Raw genomic sequence first — 26,099 nt, forward strand, 5'->3', positions numbered from 1 at the left:
CTCCCATTTTGAGTGTACGCAGGCTCTCCTCTTCCTCCATTTCCGGGCAGAGTAGGAGAGCCTTCGTACACTCAAAATGGGAGAGGGGACGCGTGACGTACCTTTCACTGCATTGCCAAGAAACGTTGTCGCGGAGTATAGCTTCAGGTCTACCCAATAATCATGCCAATCATAGCTCGGCGTTCTGACGTCCTCGCGCACTACCGTCTCCCCCTCTCTCTCAGTTTCTAGGCGCAAAAGCTCAATGGGACTATTTCTATGATATTCTGGTTCTGTTCCCGCCTGCGCGAAAATTCTTGAACAGAACGATAGGGGATAAACGAGCTGGGGAAGGTTGGAAAAAGCATACTCCAGAAACTGCAGGTAAGCAAACACTCTAAATAAAAAAAAAGATGTCCGTTCAATAAAGATTTCTCGACGCCTCAAGAACTCTTTCAGCTCGTGAAGAACTGTTTCGTCTTAAGCACTATCTTCCATTTGCGCACTGGAAAAGCAACTGTACGATGAAGATATCTTTCGCACAAAAAAAAAAGAGGCTTAAAAGCACCCCTTATAGGTTTTTCACAAAGAACCCTTTTAGGGGGTCCCTAAAATAACTTTTTAGGGTACAAAATATGGACAAACCGAAGGATCTCTAAGAGGTCTTCTACGACCAGATTTGTTTAAAGTGAAGGACGATACATAAACACACACACACACACCAAAGGCTTCAATACTGTGAGACCTGTCGGACAATCTGAGGTACTTCGCGTGTCGTCCGGTGTTTACCAGCAGTTTCAGGGTGTTGGCCTGTGTCGGCATGCTGCATTGTTATCCCGAGATATCTAATGGTACTTGCGCATGGGCGCTAGTATGTTATCGGGTGTTCTCTGCTTACATAAACCAGAACACCACCCCTTTTGCTCACTTCGTTCCCGCCTTTGTAACCTGATAATTTACTATGTGTCAAAAAAGCGATAATCCCTGTGACCCAACTGACGTGTTGTATTTCGCACCACGTTATAACAATTGCGACCATGATGTGGGACCGCGTCGCAGTTTGGAGGTGCATTACGGACGGGAAATACAGCGATAAGACTTCTGGAAATTGATCAGCACCTACGAAGGACCGCTAAATTGGCAAGCTCAAGGCATCCACTAGCGACGATGACAGCGAACAAGAGGCTAGATGCAGAACAGTTCTGTCTTCGGGCACCTTCCGTAATATGCTTAGAAAGAAGGCAACTTCAAAGTCTGCGTGGAACGCTCCGAAGTATTCGCAGCCGCAAACAAGATTGACAAAAATACCTAGCAGCACGTGTTCCTCCCACTAATTGGAGACACCGCGTTTGGATCACGCTTCGGAATTCGCTGCTTCCGAAGACGCCAGCTAAAGCGCCTTATGACGACGTCTTGAAAATCCTTCTAAAGCACTTCGCTCGCAGGCGTTCAGTGGTGGTGGAACGATACAAGTTCTACCGAAGGAGTCAGCGCCAAGGTGAAACCATCAGTGACTTTGTTGTCGAAATCAAAAAGTTGGCAGCTACGTGTGATTTTGGTACGTTTCTTGAAGAGGCGCTGCAACACCGTCTTATCGTGAGACGAGAACGACGCCATCCGCTGCAAGCTATTTTCGACAAAAGATGGCAAAGACCTCAGCTTCAACCAGGCCTACACCTCAGCCTAGAGAATGGAAGCTGCGCAAGGACAAAGCAAGGAAGTTCGGTGCACAAATGAAGCGACAGCCACTACCAGTGTCCAGGGAATTTCATTCATTCATTTATTTTCTGTTCTCATTGACGTCGAGTAGCCTAAGTAATGGTGCACATAGTCAAAAGGAGTACACACAAGAAATCTACAGCACTTGCACCAAATAATATCTATTATGAGGGAACAGGAAATGGGTGGCATTTAAATATCGGCCATTAAACGACTAAACACTTGAACACTTGAGTTGAAAATGTCGATGCTGGTTGTACTGAACATATTATAACAATGTTGGATTCGGCTCATGGGACTGGAAAGGTTGATTCTTTTTAACTGAGAAAGTGGAATTTACCCGCAAGAGCACTCGCGGTACATATATATTAATAGCTGATGTGAAGGTTCAACAATCAATGCGACCGCGAACGCATTTATACAAAAATGTTAGATCGCACTCAAGTCTTCTCGAGTTTAGTGTAGTACAACCATATCTTCGTAAAGGCCTGTTATACTCATAATAAACATTCCGGCGAATTTCGCGATCATAAATGATACGAAAGAAACTTTTCTGCGCGTTTTCGATTTGTGCCTGGTTTGCACTACCAATACAATTTTAAACAACCAAACTAAATTCAAGCTTGCTACGCACTAATGAAAAATTCAAAATGAACACGCAAGCTGACGAAGGAAATTCACGCGTTATTCTCGAAATAACACCTAGCGTCAGATGGGAAGCATTTGTGATGTTGGAAACATGTTCTATGAATGACAATGATGAATCGATATATACTCCTAAATCTTTTGTGCATTCAATCCTATGCAGAGGTACGTTCTCAAGATAGTAACAAAAACTTATGATTTTTAATTTCTTAGAAAAGGACATAACTACAGTTTTTTTTTTGTTTGTTTTGGTTGTAGTGTTCTGATATTGCTGCAAATCCAATTGTGCACAGCGTTAACATTTTCGAGTAGCATGTCACAGTCATAGATGGATGACACCTGCCTAAACAATTTGATGTCATCAGCATATTGCAAAATATGTGAGTGGCAGACAAGATCCCAGATCAGTTACTAAAACATTGAATAAAATTGGCCCTAGTATGAACCCCTCTGGTACACTAGAAGAAGACAGATAAGGTATAGAATGATGTCCTAATATTCGAACGAAGATGTTTCTTCCCATCAGATAATTTAAAAAATAATTACAAAGCTGGTTATTTACTCCATATACCTCCAATTTATGTACAATAATTAAATGATTCACCAAGTTAAACGCCATCGACAAATCAAAGTATACCGCATCAACCTGCCCACGCTGATCGGCAATTGGCGAAACAAAGTCTAAAAATGACACTAGATTGGTCTCTACAGACCTAGCAGAGAAGAAACTCTGTTGTGAAATGCTAATTTTACATTTCGAAAATTGTAACAAATGTTCAAACAAAGCAATTTCAAAAACTTTCGAAAAAGCACAAAACAAGGACACCGGTCTGTAATTCTTTACGTCACAGGTCTTGCAACCTTTGTGAACAGGCAGAATGACAGAATTTTTTCAAACCTCGGGAAAACTAAAACTTGATAGAGACAAGTTGAAAATATGCGTTAATATTGGCGTAAAAAATGAGGAACAACCGTTAACAATAAAGCTTGGGATGCCATTAAAAGCCATTGATAGATTGGGTTTTAGTCTCTCTATCTCTATCTCGATTTCAGCGTTTTGAAAAGACGTGATCGAGAGGTCATCAGTATACTTGTTACTATCATCTGGCGTGCATGACGCGGCTTGATTTGAAGAGTAAACAGATTCAAAATAATCAGTCAACGCGCTTGACACACATGCAGGTTCATTCAGCACTTTACCAGATGCGTCGCATAGGCTTATCGGAGAAGAAGACGTGGTCATGCGATCATTGATGTGTCGCCAGAAATACTTGAGGTCGTGGTTTAAGCTGCGTTCAACTGACTCTCGATAATACTCTTTGTCCCGCTTGATTAATATCTTAGCTAACGCTCGTGATTAGGAAAACTTATACCAGAAGTTTGTTCGTTTTACGTTACTTTTCCTATGAAGGTGCAGTTGTTTTCTAAGCTCGAACCTAGGCTCGTGCAAAGACCAGTAATGATAGCGGGATGAACTACGATACTTTTTTGGAACATTTCTATGTCGTACTTAATACAGTTAGGAAGTTACTAAGCAGCGAAATTTGCATTCCTTGTTCTATATACTTGTGCCCAATCAAGGCTATCTAAAAATGTTAAAAGGCTAAGATAATTACGCCTTTTAAAAGCGAACGATGCATAGCTTGTATGCTTTGCTCTTCTCTACGAAGCGTTGGAAGAAGCGGAGAAGGGGATGTGCCACCCATCCGGGTGAACAAGGGGCTTCGACACCGGTGCGAGGGTATGAACGTGAAGGTTCACTAGAGCTAGGTCCAGTGCGTTTCCCGCCTGGTTCTGAAAACTGTTTAACTTATTCAATCCTAGATAGCTTACAGAATAGTGTAGAGTGTTTACCTGAGAGGTTACACAACCCGAAGTAGAGAAGGGGTGCTCTAAATTCCAGTTTGTATCGGGAACATGAAAATCTCCTAGAATAAGAGTACGGTATTTCTCTACGTCTAGTTCATCACAGAGAAGATTCATTTGTTCCCGAAAATTGAATGATATCAAGGGTCAGCGGGAAGTTGGAGTCAGAAAAAGTAATTTCCACCCCGACAGATTCATCGCTAAATTCAAGGTCAAATCGCCGTACCACCTGCCAATGTTTTTTTGTTTGTTTTTTTAACAGGAATAAGTACACTAGCCTCAAAATTCGCCGACATTCCTTCATAATTCCGATCTGTACTAAATACAGTATATGCTGGAGGAAAGTAATCAGATGATGAAAAAGAGCTATTCAGCCATGTTTCGCTTAAGAAATTGTGTCGTGGTAAATCACAGCTACATTGTTATAAAATGTTTTGGCCTTAGTACGTAGTCCGCGAACATTTTGATAGAATACAAAACACTCCATAAAAAAAAATTTTTTTGTTAAGACGGCATTTCAGTTGTAGTATCTTCATCAACCCTTAATGGCCCAAAAATTTGTCTGAAGAACGAACCCATGGGCCAAACGTCATTAGTGTTGATTTTTTCGAAATTCTCCTCGTGTACAGAGATGTGAAACGATGAGTAGCTGTCATGTTTGGCTTTCAATTAGGTACACGTATGAGTCTTATACTCTAAGATGTGAGCAAGCACAGCATCAACATCACAACACGCGGTAGTCGGTTGAAGACGCGAAAAAAGGTGTTTTCCGCCTTTTTCGTCTTGGAACAGAAGCCAGCTTACTATTTGTACACGATTCCGCACAAGGCTTGATCCTCGGCTTTCGTTGAACAAGGATGAATCCATCAGCATCTGTTGCTGCAATATCCTCGGTCGTTTGGCGCGATGGTCGATTGATGGCTGACGCGGTTGAGTTGGACGGCGCAGGTTCGTTGCCACGAGCCTGTGCGTTCTGGCTCCCTGGTTTATCGCAAGCGCCCTGCAGAGCAACGTGACCAGTCAAATCTTTGTGGGCGAAAGCGAAACTTGCAGTGCCGCGCATTTTTTTAAACCAGTGATGGTGTGACGTCTTAAGTGGTAAAACGACGCAGCAGTTCCGTGACCAAATGAAAATTGGCTGCGAAAATCCACACCAAGGCGAAGTAAAAAGAATTTTCAAGCTTCAAAGACCTATGCTACGTGAACTATATGTGGTAGCGCACATGACCCCCAAAAATGTTCGCATTTCAAAACCAAGATTTTTAAATGTTCGGAAGTGGGTCACATTGCGAAAATCTGCAAAACTAAAGCCAAATCTGTAACAGCAGTATATCAAGTTGTTGAGGATATTGAATTGTTCGGGGTTCATACTATTCCAAAGGCGAATGCTTACTTTCTGAGCATAAGGGTTGACGTCAAACAGGTCGAAAGGCAAGTAGGCAGAGAATCTGCTGTTTTGATAAGGAGCGAAAGTGAGTTTTTAATAAAAGCTTGAAAATAAGCACTCTGAAAGGATAGGCGTGGTGTTAAAAGCCTACAACGGAAACTTAATTCCGGTGAAAGGACGCGTTGATGTTCGAGAAACATTGGAAAGCAAAAAAAAAAAACACTTTGCCATTGATCCCTGCGCAGAACGCAAAATGCATAGTCACGCCAAACCTGCTGGGTATGACTGGTTATCAAAACTGTTTGTGAACTAGTGGCAGATAATGACAGTAAACACGGTCAGTGCTGAAGTGTCCCTGACACCAAAGTACAGTGATCTGTTTGAAAAGGGAGTCGCGTAGTCAAACACTTCGAGAGAAGTTTTCTTCTGAAGTACACGGGCAAACCTATATTTCCCAAAGCGAGGCCAGTGCGTTGCACTCTTCCCAAAAACGTTAAAAAAATAGAGCCGTAGGAAGAAAACAAGGTAATCTACTAGAGTAAAACACGTTGATTGGACGACGCCTTTAGTCATTCTTCAAAAAAGAAAGGACAAAAGTGTGAGGCCTTGTGAAGATTATCGTGTCACGGTAAACGCGCATCTGAAGATAGATCACTATCCATTACCTTTGCCTGAAGATATTTTTCCGGCAGTAGCGTGTGGGGCCATGTTCATTGTCCTCGACTTGTCGAATACCTATTTGTCATTACAGCTCGAAGAGAATGCGCAAGAGGTTCTCACAGTTAACACTCACCTTGTATTTTTTCGGCTCGAACGACTTCCTTATGGTGAGGTAGGTGCACCTGCTTCATTTCACTCGATTATGAATCAAGTCCTTACGGAGATTCCACGTACCGTTTTTACCTTGATGATGTTCTAATATCTGCAAGAACACAAGAGGAGTGTTAAAAGTAGACCGAGTGTGCTTTAGAACGGCTACGAAAGCACAAAATTCAAGTTAATTCTTTGAAAATTGCTAATTTTTTAAAAACAGTGTCAGATATCTCGGACACGAGATCAGCAGCAAAGGACGTCAGCTGTCGAAAAAAAAAAAGTTGAAGCTGTGCTGAAAGCACCGGAACCAAAAAACTAGAAAGAACTAAGGGCGTTCTTGCGATTATTGAACCTTTATGCAAGGTTATTGCAATGTCTAGCCTCAACGCAAAAAAAACAATGCACAGACTACTAAGAAAATAGACTTCTTGGGAGTGGTCGCAAGGATGTAAAGAAAGTTCCGAGTGTTTCAAGAAGCTTCTCTGCAGCGACGCGGTTAATCAGTTCAATGACGCAACAGAACTACTAAAACTGACCTGTGATGCCTCCTTTTATGGCGCAGGCGCCGTTATCTCTCATGCTGTAAGTTTAGAAGAGAAACCAGTCGCATACGCGTCTAGAAGATTAAGTGCAGCTGAGAGAAACTACGCACACATCAAAAAAGAAGTGCTAGCAATAGTGGTTCGCATACAGAAATTTCGCAAGTATCTCTATGGTTGTCTGTTTATCATCGTAACCGACCACCACACTCTCACGCACATCTTTGATACAAAAGCCATCCCGGATTAGTGGCAACAGCAAGAATACAACGTTGGTCAAACTGGCTTGCTGGTTACCAGTACACCTCTGAGTATCAAAAAAGTGATTCCATTGGAAATGCTGGCGGGTGTCAAGGTTTCAGTTAACTTGCTCGTGTACGGAGGAATCCGTGCATTACTTTTTACCGGTGCCAGACGTGACGATGCCTACTAATGCAGTTGAGAAAGAAACTGCAAACTATTAGCAGCTGAGAGCAGTACGTAAAATGACTTAGCATGGTTGGCCCAAAACTGCTGATAAAGAACTAGAGCAGTACTTTATCAGACGATGTGAACATTCATTGGATAAGAAGAGCCTATTTTGGAATAATCGTGCGCTCATTCCCAGTTCTTTGAGACATCATGTGCCAGACCTACTACGCGAAGAACATCCGGAATTAACAAGATGAAAATGCTGGCGCGTAAGATTGTGAGGAGGTCTAATATTTAAATGGACCTCGAGGAGCTTGTCAAGAGATGTTACGCTTGTGACAGCGTACGATTATTAATACCAGCAGCACAGCTACAACAATGGATATGACTTTCCAAAAACTGGGAACGCGTGCACTTAGACTTCGCTGAAAAATGTGGCGCGACCGTTCTGGTTAAGGTCGACTCACACTCAAAGTGGGTAGAAGTCAAACTGATGAGGAGCACAACCGCAAATGAAACGACAATTGAGGTTGTACAGGTGCTATTCGTGTCCGTGGGACTACCAGGCGAGGACGTGACGGACAATGTTATACATTCTTTTTAGGCCCGAGTATCAGAACTTTCAGCGCAAAAACGCAGTCAAGCACACACAAGCACAACCATACCATCCGAAGTCAAGTGGAGCCGCTGAACGTGCAGTTTAGACTGTAAAAAAGCTCTCTTGAAGTCACTAATGACTGATCAAAAGGCCGGCTGCACAAAAAGTATGCCGCATAAGGTCGTCAATTTTTTTTCGTACAGAACCACGCCTCATTTGTTTATGGGAAAGTCACCAAGTAAACTCTTCATTGGAAGGAAACTTGGGACGTGCTTATCACTTTTGAAGCCGAACATGATGCAAGCAATGCAAACAAAAAATGAACATGATCGATCAGAGCTCGAACGAACGTCGTGGCATTGCTCGCTAGTTTTCGGTAAAAGTGAGATCCGCAAGACGCGAGATTATCAACTTGTTTCGTGGTAAAGTAATTAAGGTGTCGTCGAGTGTCAGATGTTTGGTACACATTCAACAACGCATCAGGTTTGTGCATGCAGATCACATGCAAACCGCGAATTCGGTACAAGACTTGGTACCGGAACGTATCGTGCCGTACTGGTGGGATCTTGCTAATTGCGCTCCAGCGGAAGACACGCTTGCGGAACCAGCCGGTGAAAACGTTCGTGCACAAATAATCTGGATAGTCCCGTGTGACCAAACGTCTCTGCTGAAAGCAGCCGTCGTCTCAGACGACCGCCCGATAGACTGACGTATCACTGATTACAAAAGCGATTTGTATTGAAATGATTGTGTTCTTGTTAATAGTATCTGTGTTTGTGGCTTTGCAACTGCTTACAAATGTGTGAGTAGGTTGTACACTAAAAGAGAAGGAATTTAAAAGGTTAAAAAGCGCAACCAAAACAGGGACAATAAAGGCACAACAACGATAGGACGGGCGCTAATTCAGAACTGATTTAATTAGAAAAACAGCATCACTTATATACACAAGATCCTTTGCCACACCTGCAATACAATTAACCACCACAAAAAAAGGACAATAAAGGCCCGTCCTGTCGTCTTTGTGCCTTTATTTTTCGTGCTTTGTTTGCGCTTTTTAACCTTTCAAATCAGTATGAACCAACTAGCCCAAACCCAAGTTTTAATCCAAGAGAGGGTATGTTCCTTCGACGTACTTCATTGTCATACAGCGAAACCTCATTGTTAGTGCACATGCGCGCCTGTGTGTTATTGCGCGTGCTCTCCTTAGATTCGCAGAGTACCACCCCTATTTGTTCACATCGTTCCTGCCCTTGTAAACTGATGATTGACAATGTGTGAATAAAGTGGTAAGCCCTGCGGCCCGGTTGACATCTGTTGCATTTCGCAACACCTTATATCCGGCCGTGTAAATATTAATATTGTTTTAAGTATAATTGATTCTTCGTTGGCGGGAATAAAGTTGGGCATAATTAACACTTACTATTTTTAAAAGCAGGCTCGTAAATTTAGCTTTAAAAATTCTGAAAACTTGGCAGACTCTGTACTGATATAGTTTTGGGAGTGATTACTATTTCCGTGCTTGCGCCGAAACGTTTCTGCCGGAGCTCAAAAAAGCTAATACATCGAACCTAAAAAAACAAGTTATTTCAAATCAAGTACAAGCGGGCATTATTAGTATAGAAAGCCAATTCAATAAAGAAAATGAGAATAACAGGTGATTCTTTTTTTCTCAGTTGTTTATTTAGGTACTTATCAATTTAAAGGCTCAGCGTTCGCCATTACAGAAGGACTCATAAGCAAAAATACACACGGCAGGCACTGTTGAGGTCTTAGAGTTATTATAATGTACGCTAGAGGTTCAACTGGCGCTAGTGTCTATGCGACTTCCGTGACGCAAATTGAAGCAGACAGCAACCAGTCTACTTTTGCGGTGCTCCCATGCATTCTTATGGGAAAATGCGCGTGCATTTTGTCTCTTCGCCGGAAACTAACATGCAACACTTTGGTTATTTCGGTCTTACCGAATAGTATGCGTCTTAATTAACATTGTAAAAGTGTAATTCCTTTAGTCAGCGCATTTTTCTTCATCAGTGAGCGATGTTTAACCTCGCTGCATTTCAGTCCCAAACGTGTGTTCCGCAGCAAGTGTGTAAAAACAAGCGACGATTCAAAGCAAAATTAAGATCGAAACGAATATAGAGTGTGTTCAAGGCTCGCCAGCATTCCGGTGACGCTTGTATATTGATAATATGCCAGTCCTGTGACTCCTGTCACCATATGAAAATGATCCCGTCGTGCATGAACGCATAAAAACCTTCAACGTAGAGAATAAAGTCCGTGGAATATGATTGGTGTCTCTTCGTATTGTTTTCTCTGCCGGGCAGCTTTTATCGCGCACTTGTTCTCAAAGATGTCTAGCGCGCGGGTGATATTTTGAACGTAGAACACGCAACTTCGCTCAGGACAGAAAGAATAAAGCAGTACTCACTTATTTAAAATCGGAATAGATTACGTGGCCTTCAATTTATTTTGATCGTACATGCACTGCGAGTTACTGATCCGGTGTTGCTGCGTAATTCTTGCCGCCGCTCTTGATTTTCCAGATGTCCTTCGTTCGTTTGGCATGTATATCCCCCGTGCTGGAAAGCGCCGACGCCGCGTTCGCGTTAACAGTGTCCGACAGTACACATAAATACACGTACGAAGCCGTTTTAGCACCGTTTTTAGTGCGATGAATTCAAGATTAAAACTCCGTAACTGACCAATTCTTTCGTCGGCCTGACTGAGAAATGTTCCAAACTACCTAGTACCTATGAATTATTTGGGATATTTGCTCTTATGATCGAGCGCAGGGAGAAAATTCACTCGCTTTTTCCCATAGAAATGCATTACCGGAAGTAAATTTCGACTGGTTGATGTCTGCTTCAATTTGCGTCAACACACTAGCGCCACTTGAACCTCTAGCGTACATTATAAAAACTCTATGGTTGAGGTAGATACAAGAGCAAGAAAAATATTTCGAATGGTCACAGGGACGCGCCGATTAAGAAAATGGAGCTAGGGGAGACACGAAGGAAAGAAAGACGTATAATTGAATTACATGCACCATGTAGTATGAAAAACACAATTAAGCAGGCAAGTGTTAGTGACGCTTTACATACAGGCGAAAAAAAATCGAGGGCAGCAGCACAGAAACTACATTGTCGAACAATTATGCCACTCAAAATTTCCGCGATCACATTCCCCCCCCCCCCCAAAAAAAAAAAACTCATAAAAAATGTTATTAAAAAAAACGTGTGTTACATGACCGCATAAACTTCTATAAAGGTAATTCCTTGCCCCAGTGGCTTTAAGTACAGCTAAATTATTAAAGATAATTATGGACCGAGATATTTAGCGATTAGAGAGGCCGTTTATGATACGGAACGAAGCTCTTTAAGTCAGCAGAATAAAAAAAAATTTCATGTACTTTATGGCTGTAAACCATTTTTGTCAAAAAAGACGAAAGAAAGATGTTTCTAACGAGTTGCTAAAAGAGAAAGACGAATATTATTTTAATCAAGTATATTTTATTCCAGTATGAGTAAAAGAAGAAAAAAAAAACAGTAAAAGAACAGTGAGTGCACAGGCGAGCTGGTGGAAGTTGATCATGATGTAGAATACCCGAGACTGTGGTAAAAGCTGGGAAACTTGGTCGAAGAAAAAAGACGGGAAAATAACGTCTCTTTTGAGATGATCTTTTCCCCTGACTTTTTCCTTCGACCAAGTTTCCCAGCTTTTACCACAGTCTCGGGGTATTCTACATCATGATCATGAGTTAAAGGACTTGATAATTCTAGCTCTGTAATTTTATACGCTTTTATATTTTTAGTCAGTTATATATTTCTATATGGCCTCCAAGTCGACAACGCGTATTCTAATTTAGTTCCAAATGTCGGAGAGTGCAAATTGTCGGTATTAATTGAATTTATGTTGCATCCTGTGCTTTAGACATTCGAGCAAGAAGTAATAGTTTCCAATTTGTATTGAAGTTGCTTTAAATATAAAACAAATTATGCGAAAAGTTTGGTTTTATTTGTTTAAACGTCGTCTTGTCAAGGTGTTTTTTCTGTGACGGCACAGGCAACTCGGGCAATGAATAGGTAGATATTACAGTAGACAGACTCGTTGGGCTTGTACTAATAGGCACTTTGGTGGTCATATTGTGCTATTATCAAGACTTTTTTTTTCTTTTTTTTTAATTGGGACTTTTTTACAGATGTATTATTTCAGGTCTTTTGCTATCTTACATATGTTATTGTATAGATTCGAGCAGATGAATTTCACGTTATTTCTAATATTCGAATTCAAATTAACGCGTATATTTTAAATTTATTTGTTTTTTCTTAAATAAATACAGCACTAATATTCTTGGTGCTCATCATGAGCTAATATTGTATATTGTGGTTTGATTAACCGTTTTTTGTTGAAAACGTTGAACAATATGTTTGGTGGAAGTTCCGGCCCTTTCAGCCTTCCTACAAAACGAAAGTGTCCGTGGCCTTGACATGAGCTGCGATATTTTCCCTCGGATCAGGACACCAGGGTGTTGTAATTACAATTAGTTGTAAGACTAATTGTAATGAGACCAATCAGTGTATATTATTTATTTATTGATTTCTATGTACGTATTGTTGGCCCGTGGGCCGTGGCCGGGAGAAACAACATATAACAGTACGATATAGTTCATAGCTACAATAAAACCTTTGAACAATACCGTATTTTCATAATTGGATACAAGACGCGCCCAAAGCACAAATAAAAAAAGGAACTATATGCAATAAAAATAAAAATGAAAGCCGTTTACAATTCCCTGTAACGCCGGTTAGAGCGCAGCTCTTGAGGAGGAAGATGGAAGCGTACTGAGGGATAGGTGACTCCTTGAGGTCACGTGACCTCAAGGGGGTCACGTGACCTTGGGGGTCACGTGACCTGAAGGGGTCACATGACCTTAGGGGGTCACGTGACCTCGGGGGTCACGTGATTTAGGGGTGTCACGTGACCTGGGTGGGTCACGTGACCTCGGGGGGGTCACGTGACCTCGCGGTTACGCCGACGGCGACGCCAACGGCGACGCCGACGCCGCTCAAGCCGGAAATGGGCCCCTAAGAGCTGCGCTCTAAAAAGTGATAATTACTTTAGCGATAACAATATGCTGACCACAATAATCAACAATAATTGAAGGCAGATGCCGTGTACATTCGAACTGATAACAAAGAAGACAATATAAAAAGACAAAAACTACAATACAATAATCAAAGAATCACGCGATATAAACAAGTTTAACTTCAACGAAAGTGAAACGAGAGAAAATAACACCGAGGCAATATGCGCACGGTTTAAACGCAGTAAAGAAGTCTAACAGCATCCTCAAACATTGAAATATCGTTCTGATGTACAATATGCTCGGGAAGCCTATTCCCATCGTTAATTGCATTTTCACAAAAGGATACTTGAAAATATCAATTCTGTTCATATACGACTGCAATGATTTAGAATGATTTAGTCTCGCTGATATCTTGGTAATGTTCCTAAGATTAATGTTGCGGTTGTTATTTAGTTGGCCAGGGTAAATCGGAAACAGAAGCTTTAACCGTGCAATTTTTCTCCTAACCGCTAAGGGTTCAAGTCCACAAACATTCAACAGTTCTGACACAGTACGATAATTTGAAGTTGTAAAACGTGCTGCCCACTTTTGTATTCTCTCGAGCCTGTTTATGTCGGGTTTTGTTGCGGGGTCCCAAACGACCGAAACGTATTCTAGAGCAGGTCGTATTAGAGTTTTGTATGCTGTAAGTCTTATTTCCTTATTGCTATTTTTAGGATTATGTCTAAGCATGCATAATTTCCAAGAAGCCGTTGCACATATATTTATAATATGTGGCTGACATTTTAAGTTTTGACTTAGTATTATTCCTAGGTACTTCAAAGTTTCTGCTCTTGTGAGTTCTAAATCCCGATGGGATGCTGAAAGAGAGGTGCATTTTTCTTATTAGTGACGTGGGTTATTAGTGACGTGACTTTTTAAAGTTAATTTCCATTTTCCATTGGAAACACCATTCTTTAATATAGTTCAAACTGTCATTCAATGCTGCCTTGTCTTCTGATGTCTTAATCGGAAAATGAACCAAACAATCATTTGCAAGCAAATTTATTTGTACTGGCGGTTTAATTACCATTGAGATATCGTTAATGTATAAAAGAAACAACACTGGTCCATATAATGATCCTTGTGGTACCCCGAAAGTCACCGATAATGAGTTTGAAAGGGCTCCTGAATTTCAAGCGTCTGCTATCTATTTCTTAAATAAGCCTTAATCCAACTTATAATATTTTCGATAAGTGGAAACATCTTCAGTTTTGTTACAAATCTTTTATGCGAAACGCGATAAAAAGCTTATGAAAATTCTATGCTCACGACATCGATTTGTTACCTCGAATTAATCGTAGAGGCAAGATCGAAAAAAGTTTCTACAAGTTGGGTTGTTTTTGACAAACCTCTCCTGAAGCCATGTTGTCTTGAATAAAGTAAAGCGTTGCTGTCCAGCAATATAATTATGTTTTGCAACTATAAGCTCTATCACTTTGCAGCAAGTGCTAGTAAATACATTGGACGGTAATTATTTATTTGTAGATGATTGCCACTTTTAAATATCTGCACCACTTTAACCCTTAACCAATCAGAAGGAAGACTACTTGTTTCTAGAGACTTCTTGAGAATCCGATACCGATTACAAAGCAGTCATCACTACCGTTTCAAAATGATGTATGTATACTGTAAATAAATTTTCAGTAAAGTGAATTTATGCGCCTCTTGGTGAATCATTTGTAGAGGTGCTCTACAGCTTCGCTGGCCAACCACCTTCATCGAGTGAAGTGGCTCCAAATTGTTTTTATTTCCACGAACAATAGGTCAATCTAGGTAACCAATATAAAAGCTAGCTGTGTCAAGACGACTTGACCAGTCCTTGGCTGCCGTTTAAAAACACACGGCTTGTGACTGCGAATTTTAGTTTATAATAAAACAGTTCGTATTATGGACGTCCCGAAATATGATTAGCAAATTAGCATAAATACAGTATTTTCGTTTGAAGAACAGGCAGCCAAGTTCAAAGAAAAAAATTCATAAGCCATTGATCCTTCTTCGGGCAGACTCCTTTCACTGTTTGAAGCCTCGAGAAACCAATAGCGGTGGCAGCCCAACCTCTTCACGTCATACAAGCGAGCAACTGCCAATATTGACACCCGGGGACGTGCAAGTCGACATCCCTCGGACCACATGCTCGACCTCCCGTTCTCGAGCTCCGAGCAAGACTGGGGGCTGACCAACTTCCCCTCAGTTCACGGTGCGGCTGCACTAATTAATTAGAGGCCCGCGTAACGATCGATGAGTCAGCCTCTCGGGGAAGCGAAAGGTCCCGGTGAGCGCCTCTGCTTTCCCGCCGAAGGGAAGCAGCGTGTGAAGCGGATAACAAATTGACGTCCCTGCCGCGGTCCCTCAGCAGCACGCGGGGGACGGCTGTCGAATTAAATGAAGGGTATCTTTAACTTGCGTACAAAAAAAAAATACTTCGCATTTGAGTTTACGTATGAGACACGTTGTTCCAGGAAAATAAAGAATTACTTTCTTACGTAAGCAGCCTCCTCAGAAAATTTGGCCATTTGATGACAGTGTCGTTATGAAATATAACCCATTTTTTGTGATGGCTACGCTTTGTTTACGAAAGCCCGTGGCACTCAGTTTATATCCGGTGGAAGTACATTTAAAAAAAGAAGAGCATTAGATGAAACTTTACTCTGCAAGCAATACATTAATTTGTGTCATCTCGGAAGGAGAGATGTGTATCTACATTCTAGGGGAAAAGTATCAGGGGAGGTCATTCACCAGCTCTGGTTCGGTTTTAGTCTTTCATCATTAGATATTTTAATTTTGTACTCTCCGACTAAATATTCACCGAAACACCGAACCAAGGTTACAGCCACAGCCAATTTAAAATAAGGAGAAAGAAAACGAAACAAATACACAAGCCGCCTGTTCTATTTTCTTGCCTTGCTGCTTAAAAAAAGTTAAATGTATGCCAAATTATTCACTTACGTACCTGTCACTGGAGGCATGTCTGCCTCAGCAGAAATACTGACACGCAGTGTTGGCGCTTGCGCGTTAGTAGCAAACGGCTTTACCGGTAACGCGTTACTTTTTCCGGTAATGTAACGTATCCTTCACTTTTTCAAAACGGTAACGGGAAACGTACTTGCGTTACTTTTTCAAAACGGTAACGGGTAACCTGCTTACGTTACTTATTTCGAGTAACGTGTAACGTAGTTACGTTACTCGTTACATATTCTTCCTAGGACTTAAATAAAAATTATTCCAATTTGTTTTTCTATTTCTAAGCGCCGACATATTTTTTTTTGCGTTTTTGTGCGTTTTTTTTTTCTTGTGAGTATATAGGTGGAACCATAAACAAGATAAGGAGATTATGTTCAGCTTCTGGATGAACATGATCTTTCTAGAAATATGGCCCTTGTTCCTACCTGCAACTTCAAAGAAGTGAAATGTTATTTCATAATTTTAAAAGTAACGCAAAAGTAATGTGCGTTACTTTTTAACGGTAACGGTTAAGGCAACGCGTTCCCTTTATTTTAAGGTAACGTAGGTCGGTACGGCGTTCTTTTTATTTGGAAGTATCAAGTAACTGTTTCGTTACTTTTTTTTCCGTAACGCCTACAACATTGCTGACACGTCCGTCCCACATTGCCAACCTGTCAAGCTGCGAGATGCACGGAAACGCACCGGCGGGTGGTCCTCCACGCATATCAAAAGCGGCTATGGCTGTGAATCAGGGCTTATGCAAAGCGGACCGGGCCGTCGAGTGGGCGTCCACTCTTATTGTGCCATTGTCAGGTCCTCATTTTTGCTCGTGAGTCATGGGATTTCTCGTCCTCATCCCTTCCTCTCCTTCCGCCCTCCCCTCTCTTTTTATCCCAGGCTGACAGGCTGTTCGGGGCATCGATATCGGCACTCGGGGCCTTACAGCCAATTGGAGAGTACGTGTGAGGTATTCTTGTTAAGGGCTCATAAAGAGGGTGGGTTTTGGGCTGGGTGGGAGCACAATCAGATAAAGTTTGGTGTTGGGTTTATTTGCTTACATATGGTCATGGGTAAAAATGTGAAGCGAAGAACTACGGGCAGTGGAGAGTAAGTGCCGTCGGTTTCAATATCCTAAAAGTAGAGCTTTCAAAATACAACTATCGAAGTTCGCGCGTAAAATGGCGGTGAATTTTGCTGTCAAGCGATCGTACGTCTTAAAGAGCAAAGTAACGAAGAAAGCGATAAATGACACTAAGTATCACTTAAAAACTCTCATTCAAATTGATTGCAAATGAGCGCACTTGCGAGATCTATGCTGCAACTGAAAAATATGTTTACCTCGAGATACGGGCGGCAATTGCGCTTGCTGCAGATCGTTGTTGCTCTTCCCAAATCGGTATGCTATTAAAAAAATTACAGTAAGAGCAACTGCTGATTTCTATTCAGCCAATATGGCGTATAAATCATTAGCACTTCTAAAACTCGTCTTCTTTTATAAATTATTCGCTCTTTTACACCTATGCTTCCACAACTTAGAAAATGTTTTCCCTTTATGCTCCGTTTCATAAAATTTATCATAACAACTCGCCTCTGAAAGGAAGGCTAGTAACGCCACCTCATTATGTTTCCGCACATTTCGATCACCATCACGATTTTAACATTCCACCCAGTGGCAGGAAACATTTTCATAACTCTTTTATTCCAAGCGCCTCAACAATGTGGAATCACTTCCCCGGAGCCTTTGCCGAAGTCCCTCATGTACGCATACTAAAACTGCCGTAACCAACTGTTCTTTGTTCTAAAGAGTTTTAATTATAGTTGATTCTTTCTTGCTTTTTGATAATCTCTCTCTCTCTATTTTTTTTTTACATGTGTACGTCATTATAAGTTGTAACGCCTCTGGCCCTGAGGGTAAATAAATAAATAAATGCGTTCGAGCTTGCGTAATCCAAGTTGTCGCAAGGTATCACAAAACTAAAAGATGTAATTAAAAAAAAGGTTGGAAGCAAACAAATTTTCACTTTTTATGGTTGCGAATCTTGAGTGCCACAAGCGTCCGAGACTAGAGTGAGAGCTTGCGACTACTGTTTGATATCCGCCTTCAGTTCTTCGCCGCCGCATTGTCCGCACGCAGCCAGGGGGAGAACCATCCAGCGCCCCTGCTGAGAAGCCCATTCAAAACAGATGCGCGGTTTCACCCCAGTTTTGATTAGACCTTCGTTGAGACCGTTTTTTTTGTTTCGTGCCATTTTTGCTGCCTTTTAGTCGTCACCAAAATCTACAACCACCTTTTGTTTTGTTTTTGTGTGTAGGGGGGGGGGGGGGGGGAGAAAGGGGAGGGGGATACGTATGAAAGAAAAAAAAATAAACGAAGGAACACGGAGGAGGTGGTACTCCAAGTACCCCTCTGAGGTCTTCCAATGGGCCATTCTTTGTGTCCCAACACCTGCGCTCTTCGTGGTCGAACGGGAATAACCTCTCTTTTTGTGTTTACTGTCATTTTTATCCTGCGGCGCGCTTTTAGTATTTACCTTGTGTGGAACCTTCTAGGATCGGTGAATAGATGAAAAGTGCGCACGCACGGCTTGCTTGTTGTTGCGTTATAAAAAAAAAACCAAAAAAAAAACCTACTTCTTTTGACTTCGAACTGCGGTTTATTTCCCCGCTCTTATAGGCTTCTTCACCCCTCTATGGCCGTCCAACTTACTCCAAGGAAGACGACACAGCCACTTCAATATAGTTTTTCACTTGAGTATTTTTGAGTATTTTCGTGTATTTTTTGACAGAATCTCTTTGTGGTAACACGAAATGTCGAAATGTGATGCAGCTCTTTAAAGTGTTTTTTTTTTTTTTTGTTTTTGTTTTAGTTGTTTGTGATTCCGAGGGACTTATGTACCTTTAAAAATTAAATTTAAATATCTTAATTTTTTTTTTAGTTGAACATTCTCCACTTTGATGGCAGAATCACATAGTACGATCTGGACCTCAATGTTCTTTCAAGGTTTTCGCAACTAGCCCTATATGCAACTAAATTATTTGAACAATTCCGAAGCATCTGACAAGCTCAGAATTGATTGCTGTAGATATACTAGAGTGGGGAATAACTACATAAGAGGCTACTTTGGCTAATAAAGTTTTGGAGGATAAGTAATAGATTGTCGCTGTCTCCCTTAAAGGGCCACTAAAAAAATTTGTTTTAAACAGCCTAATTGGGACAGGCGTTTAAAAAGATTACGCGAAAAAGAAATTTTATTTCAGAGCAATATTGACGGTGCGAGACGCGATTTAGTTGGTATTCACCTCCTTTCCACTTGTTTTCTCTCTCGGCATTTCGGGCGCGTGGAGGAGAGGTGGATTGGCTTGGCCATCACGCTCAAGTGGAGAGAGTGTATGACCACCTCGTTGAGGGGGAAAGAGTGTATGACCATTCCGCGACATCATGGACTTCGTGCGCAGAATTTGAAATAAATCTCACGCCGTCAATATTTCTCTAAAATATTTTTTCGCGTAGAATTCATTTCTTGACATCCGTGTCCCACCCAAATTCTCTAAGAAAAAACACTTTCGTTTTTTCTTCAGTTGCTCTTGAAATATATACGGCTATACTGACATTAAATGTGTTTGCAGAACAAATACATGGCATTTTTTCATGTTTCTTCACCGATAAGCGCTAACACAACATGCTCAGCCCAACATAATCACATGGTTGGTCTAAGAGAGGGTTCGGACGCGTTATCTTTGCAATCATCTTGCTGTAGGGGCAATCTAGAGTATTTGGAGACGCAGATTGGTGTAGAAATATGTTGGCGTAAAACATTGCTTACATATGTCATAAAAACTCACAGGGGTAACAATGCTGCTAACGCCAAATGTATGCTCAGTGATTCAAATTACAGTTGTAAAGCACGTCAGTTTATTTCAAATTAATGTATAGATAAGGGTGGCCAGTTGGGGTAGTTGGTTTGGCATCATGGTCAGGCACGTTATGAGGGGGGGGGGGGGGGTCCATGGGGCCCGGGCCACCTTGAAATCTTCCATTTTGCTGGGGCCTCCCTTCTTCCTTCCCCTTCATACAGCATTTTGTTATGGGTGGCCCCCCCCTACCCCCCTTCCCTCCCAATAAAAATCCTGGCTACGTGCCTGATCATGGTACAATACGCGAAAACAACACAGACAAAAACGAACGGAGACCGTCCTGTCCAGTTCTCCCTTCGTTTTCGTCCGTGTTGTTCTGGCGTACTATACTATAAAATATAGAAGTGCACTCTAAATGCATGTTCCACATCACTCGTGTATTTTTTCTGGGATTTAAAAAGAGCCTTCATTATAAGAAGGACTGCCCTTGTTGGATAAGCTCATGCCGAGTAGTCCATAGTTTTGGCTCGCCGATCATTCTTCAAATTCGGTTCCCAATGAAATTTGCATCTTTGTTTCTCGGAGATACGTTCTGCTATATGCAGAGACCTAATGTCCCTAAAAATAAAGGTATCACTCCGCATCTACAGAGCATAGTTTGGAAGAGCGAAGCATCTGTTAATTTTCCTTACACAATGAAACGCCATCGTCTCGACATGTTGGCAGAAACGTGAGTGGGTGTATGTATTCATCCGGAAAGCAAAGTAATTATATGCCGAGCGTTTTTGCTATTCAAAAGCTTCAAGCGACAAACGTTATCCGACACCGGCTGAAAATCCTTTGGTCCTTTTCACGCTACTCGGCTATCCAGCGTGCAAGTTCCCTTGTCTTCTTTTTTTTTTGTCGGCGATTAGCATTTGCTTTTCTTTATAATATTTTTCAGCTTCAGAGTCGCTCAAGAGGCGCCCTTTATGGGTACATTCATTTACCGACCAAATTTATAGTCTACCCATCCTTCTTCCCGGTTTATATTTTAGTTTTCCAAAATCACCGACGAGTCGCTGGAGGGCGCTCTTTCAACCGTGCTTCCCGTGTCGCCTGCTCTTTTCCAGATACCAGCGTGTTCTTATTAATTAGCTTGTATCTTACGCCTGTAGCAAGCATTCCTTGCATTTCATTTTTTTTTAATTTTCCGCTTAAGGAGGCGAAAAGGCGCCGCTGTCCCGTACGCGGGGAACATGGCGAATGAGGTTTAATTAAAGTGGGGTCCCCGCCGGCTTCTATATATTACTTTGCTAATTTTTTGTTTTTTTTTCAATTTTAGTTTTCAGTGAATTTTATTTTTAATCCCATCCTTGCAAAATAAGCTAGGCTTGCGTGAGTCGGACAGTTTTATCATCGGTCGAGCATTCAGGGGTGATGTATAAATCAGTCGTCTCACCGAATCAGATATGGGAAACTAAACCAAGGGTGCGAGTAATATAAGCATCTTATTGTACAGCTATCAAGTAGACAAAAAGAGTGCGAAAATATATGAATGTTTTAAGGGAGGGAAAAAAAATATGTCTCAGATGAAAAAAATACAAGAACTTTTGTTTTCATTTCTACCATTTTAATTATTGTTGATTGGTTACTCAAAAAAGGTATTAAAAAAAGTTACGCTTTGAGCTTTTTGTGTTTAGGATGAGTGGGTTAGGTTACAAAGCCAGATTGCTCATTGAAACAAAACATCGGCAATATTATTGATTTCAGAGGACAGGACATAGCGTTGTGCACCGGGAACATACTATAGAAGTGGCGGGACTTGTCAGAGTATCTAACGACAGAGTAAACATTAAAAAAGAAGTTGAAAACGTAATAAAAAAGAAGAAAAGTAAGAAAATGACAACTTTCCTGAAAAAAGAACGGATGCAGTAACACCGCTTCCTTTCAAACGGAAGCAGGTGTCCTTTGAGTAAGTCAGTCAGCGGCAGCGATGTTCATAGACACGTATATTTTTACCTAGCTGAAGGAGGTTGTTTTTTTTCCTGAAGCAATATGAAGGAATGTCAATAGGCACAAAACTCGCTGACAGCCAAAGGCGGGCAGGATGCAGCCATGGTTGGTTCATACCAAACGCCATAAAACATGTATTTTTCTTTAATTCGACTAGAATTTAAATTTTATCGAAGGCGAGGCGTCTCAGTTTGTCTTAGCAGCTTCCTGTAATTCTTGGCTTATTGCGAAAGTCCACTTACTTCATTCCCCTCAACCTCTACGGGGATCAACAGGGCTATAAAAATTCGTATACTACTACTTTGAATATATGTATAGAAAGTTTGTGTCTAGCTGACACATAATAGCACGCTCTCAATATACATATTATTACTCTAATTTGGTTCAGCAAGTTCAAACACAGCCGACGCTACGAGGTAATGGAACCAATCAAGCAGCATCAATAGCGCAAGTTCCTAGCTCTTTTTGTTTATGATTAGTGATTACTTCAGCGATGATCAAACACGCACAGATGCCTGACAACCACCATGATGATGCACTTTTGACGCGGTTTGATAGGTCCCATCAGCTCGTAGCTTGAGCTGTGTCTGGACTTTTGGTGAAACGAATGATAGTACTGGCGAATCTCTCAGTGGCGCCATCGGCGTCCTATTAGCGTCACACATAAAATGTAGCAGCTGTGATCCTTAAAACCGTTAGGGAAACGAAACCACGCCGCATACATTGGTACGATTTGAGGTAGGAGCTGTGTAGTTGCGATGGGTTGACACTGTGAACTGCTAGGTCGTTAAGTGCTCCAATAGTTATGCGTTGTCTCTCGTGGGGATAACGTTTAATAGTTTTCTTTAACTCGCCGATATTTGGTGGGGAAGCAGCAACGATGAGCCCGCGCCGTAGAATGCGAGAAATTCGGTAACTCGATCATGTCTGTCACTGTATCGGCACGGCTGGCACTACCTGCACTGTAGCTTTGCGTGTGTGTGTGTTTTTTTTTATTTATGTGCTAGTAACGTTTACAAGTGTTAGCGGGAATGCGACGAACTGAAATATTCATCTGACACTCGCAGGTATGCAGTGCCCATTTCGTTGGAGGGATGCCCTACAAAGACGTTTAGTCTTTGAAGGGCATCCCTCCAAATACGATTTTTATGTGCGTTGCATCTGTAGCTCAGTGGGGGCTACACTGCTTGATGCTACTGTGACAACACTGTCTATTGATTGTAAAAATAACACCCCGGGGGTGTGTCTGTGCTTTTTTTGTTGTAGCGCCAAGTCCGCAATAATAAACCGGTCCCAGACCAGGCTTGGTGTCCGTGTTCTAACATTTTTCTGTGACATGTAACTACATATTTTAGCGCAAATGAGAAGAACTGAAATATTCTTCCTACACTCGCGGGTATGAAATACCCATTTCGTTGGAAGAAGGTCTTTTAAAGACGTTTCATCTTTGAAGGGCATCCCTCCAAGGTCGATTTTTATGTGTGTTGTATCTGTAGCCCAGTATGGGACTACGCGTGCTTGATGCTACTGTTACAACATTGTGCGTTGATAGTTAGATAACACCGCGGTGGACGTGTCTGTGCTCTTGTTGTATCGCTTGGTTGGCAGTAACAAGCCGGTCTCAGAACATGCTTGGTGTCTGTGTTCTGACATTTTTTTACGTACTACTAATGCCTACATATTTTAGCGCGAATCAGAAAAAAAGGAAATATTCATCCTAGTCCCGCTGGTATGCCGTGCCGATTTTGTTAGAGGGATGCCATCGAAAGACGTTTCTTCCTCATCGTACGTGTCGATGATTATTCTGGTTAAGTATGGCACGCACTCCGCACTTCCTGTAGAAAAATTTGGACGACACAAAGTGAGAAAGGGGAATCTATGAAAAATTCCTTTGGAAATAAAATTACAAAACAATCGACGTTCGAGTAGGGAAGTTTAGGTGTGCTTTCTTTTTTTTTTCTTTTTTGAACCTCCTTTCAGTCAAGGATACCAGCTTTCTTGATATATAGGGGTGCCGAAAGGTAGTAGGTGACTTCAAAGCAAAAAAGGCATATTTGTTTCTGATCAAATTGATGCAAAGTAACTGGTACAACCCAATGAAAGAAAATATTGTTTAGAACGAATCAATTAAATCCGATTTGTTTACATTAAATCAAATATAAACCAGAGAATATATATACATTTTTAAAATACTTCACCTAAAAAATTTGTTCTTAAATAGTCTTTCTAAACCCGGGAAATTGATATTTCGTTCCGCTAGATCACTGAAAACACTGTAAAAGCAAAATTCACTGTAAAGTTAATTATATCGTAAATTCCAGTTTATGTTAAAACAATTTTATTGGTGTAAACTACGTCATGCTGGAGCAAAAGGAGCTTGCTTTGTTAGGTTATTGAGAAAGCTTAATTTGCTGTATTACTTCAGCAGAACAAAATAAGGATAACTCTATAGTTTACATGAAAGCCCTGAGGGAACATCGCCTTCCCCCCAACTGTTTACTAACAGATTCGTGCACACAGTGCCACTTTTGCCATTCTCGCGAGTTGTTGAGCGACAGAGACTTTTTCTAGTATTAAAGGGCGGGAGGGGGGGGGGGGTCGAATAATTTTATAGAAACGCGGCAAGCTCGAGTAAGACAAAACGTACATATGATGACCAATGCAAAAGCAACCATACATGTACAATTAGATCTTTCTGTGCCTGTCATACTCAATCGCTCTCTTTGTCGACCTATGTGCGTGTCCGTACATGCGCAGAAACCGGCAAAGAGTTTAGTTGGCATCCTGATGTACTTGTATAACATTCCAAGTAACTGACGCAAAACGTTGAAGATAGAGGGAACAAAGCTTACCTCTCGGATTGGCGCAGAAGAGAACCTCACTTTGCTTGTGTTCAGCCTGTTATACATTTTGATTCCCTTGATATTTCTCATTGAAAACAAAATAAAATTACAACAGAAAATTACCGACAAACAATATTATAAACGTATTTCTTATATAACTTTTTGCGGGAAAAATTGTTTGTGAGAAAGGTGTTCTTGCGGCAAATGATCTTATTGAAATCACTGCGGCTTAAATCAGGATTTAAATCGACTTAATTTTTCTTCTCCACCCTGAACTCAATTAATATGTGGTACAATTATTTCAGAATAACAATGTCTTGTCGATTTTGCGAGAAAATGATCTACGTTTACAATTCTCTGTAATGCCGAATTAGAGCGCAGCTTTTGAGGAGGAGGCGGAGAGGGTAAGGAGGGGGGGTTACGCTCCCCCTCCCGCTCCCCTTCTCCTTCTCTGCTCCCCTTCAATTTAGCCGTAAATTTTCGCTAAATGATCCGCTAAATTTCGCGGGGAAATTCTGCTAAATTTGGCGGCAAGTTTTTTCCACTAGCGGGGAAATATTTTCGCTAAATATAGCGGAGAATCTTTTGCGTTAAATTTAGCGGGAAAACTTTCTGCTAAATGTAGCGGGAAAAAATTACCATAATGCAACGCGCGGTTACACCCCCTAGCATTATTCCCATAATGCGACGCGCGCGGTTACACCGACGGCGATGGCGACGGGGACGCCGCTCAAGCCGGACACGGGCGCCTAAGAGCTGCGCTCTAAAAGTGTAGTGGTTGCACTTTCAATCATCCCGGGATGTTTCTCGTTGGAAGCCATCATGCGATGGGATTTATAGAAGGTGATAAATTAATTTCCTGGAACATATATAGGAGCGGAGAACAGCTAAATGACCTTATTTAGGTCTTCCCCAGCCCTCATGCGAAGTCAACCTCAATGTGTCGGCTCGAAGAACCAAAGTTCCGTTCTTACTCGCTTCCACCGCCACAGCTTCAAACGCGGAAAGGCGCCGCAGGCTGCTGAACACGTCTTACCGTTGAACGCTAGGACAGCCAGGTCCTTCGCAAGTGGCGCTACGAGCGTTTTTCAAAGCACCCTATTCTGGTTCGTGTCAGAGGCGATTTCACTGTAAGTGCATAAGCGTGGTTGAGGAAGACTATGAGCTCCTTATGGTCGACGTTCGCAACTATTACAAGTGCCTCTCCTGCGCCAGACGTCCGGACGAGACGGGCAACAAGGTCAGTAACGAAAGCGTCGCAATCTCGCCTCATGAGCAAGAATCGAGTACCGACGCAGTCATTCTTAAAACGGACACTCATCTTCCCGACCTGCTGGTCCTACTCTGCAGAAAAATTGACGACCTCACGAAATTGTAA

General features: G+C 41.6%; 1 pseudogene; it reads left to right on the forward strand.

Annotated features, from left to right (window-relative positions):
* Positions 1-1,168: 1,168 nt before the first annotated feature.
* On the forward strand, positions 1,169-26,099 carry LOC121046139 (annotated as a pseudogene).

The sequence above is a fragment of the Ixodes scapularis genome, unplaced genomic scaffold, assembly GCF_016920785.2.
Source record: "Ixodes scapularis isolate PalLabHiFi unplaced genomic scaffold, ASM1692078v2 PGA_scaffold0__279_contigs__length_252992795, whole genome shotgun sequence".
Classification (NCBI taxonomy): Eukaryota; Metazoa; Arthropoda; class Arachnida; order Ixodida; family Ixodidae; genus Ixodes; species Ixodes scapularis.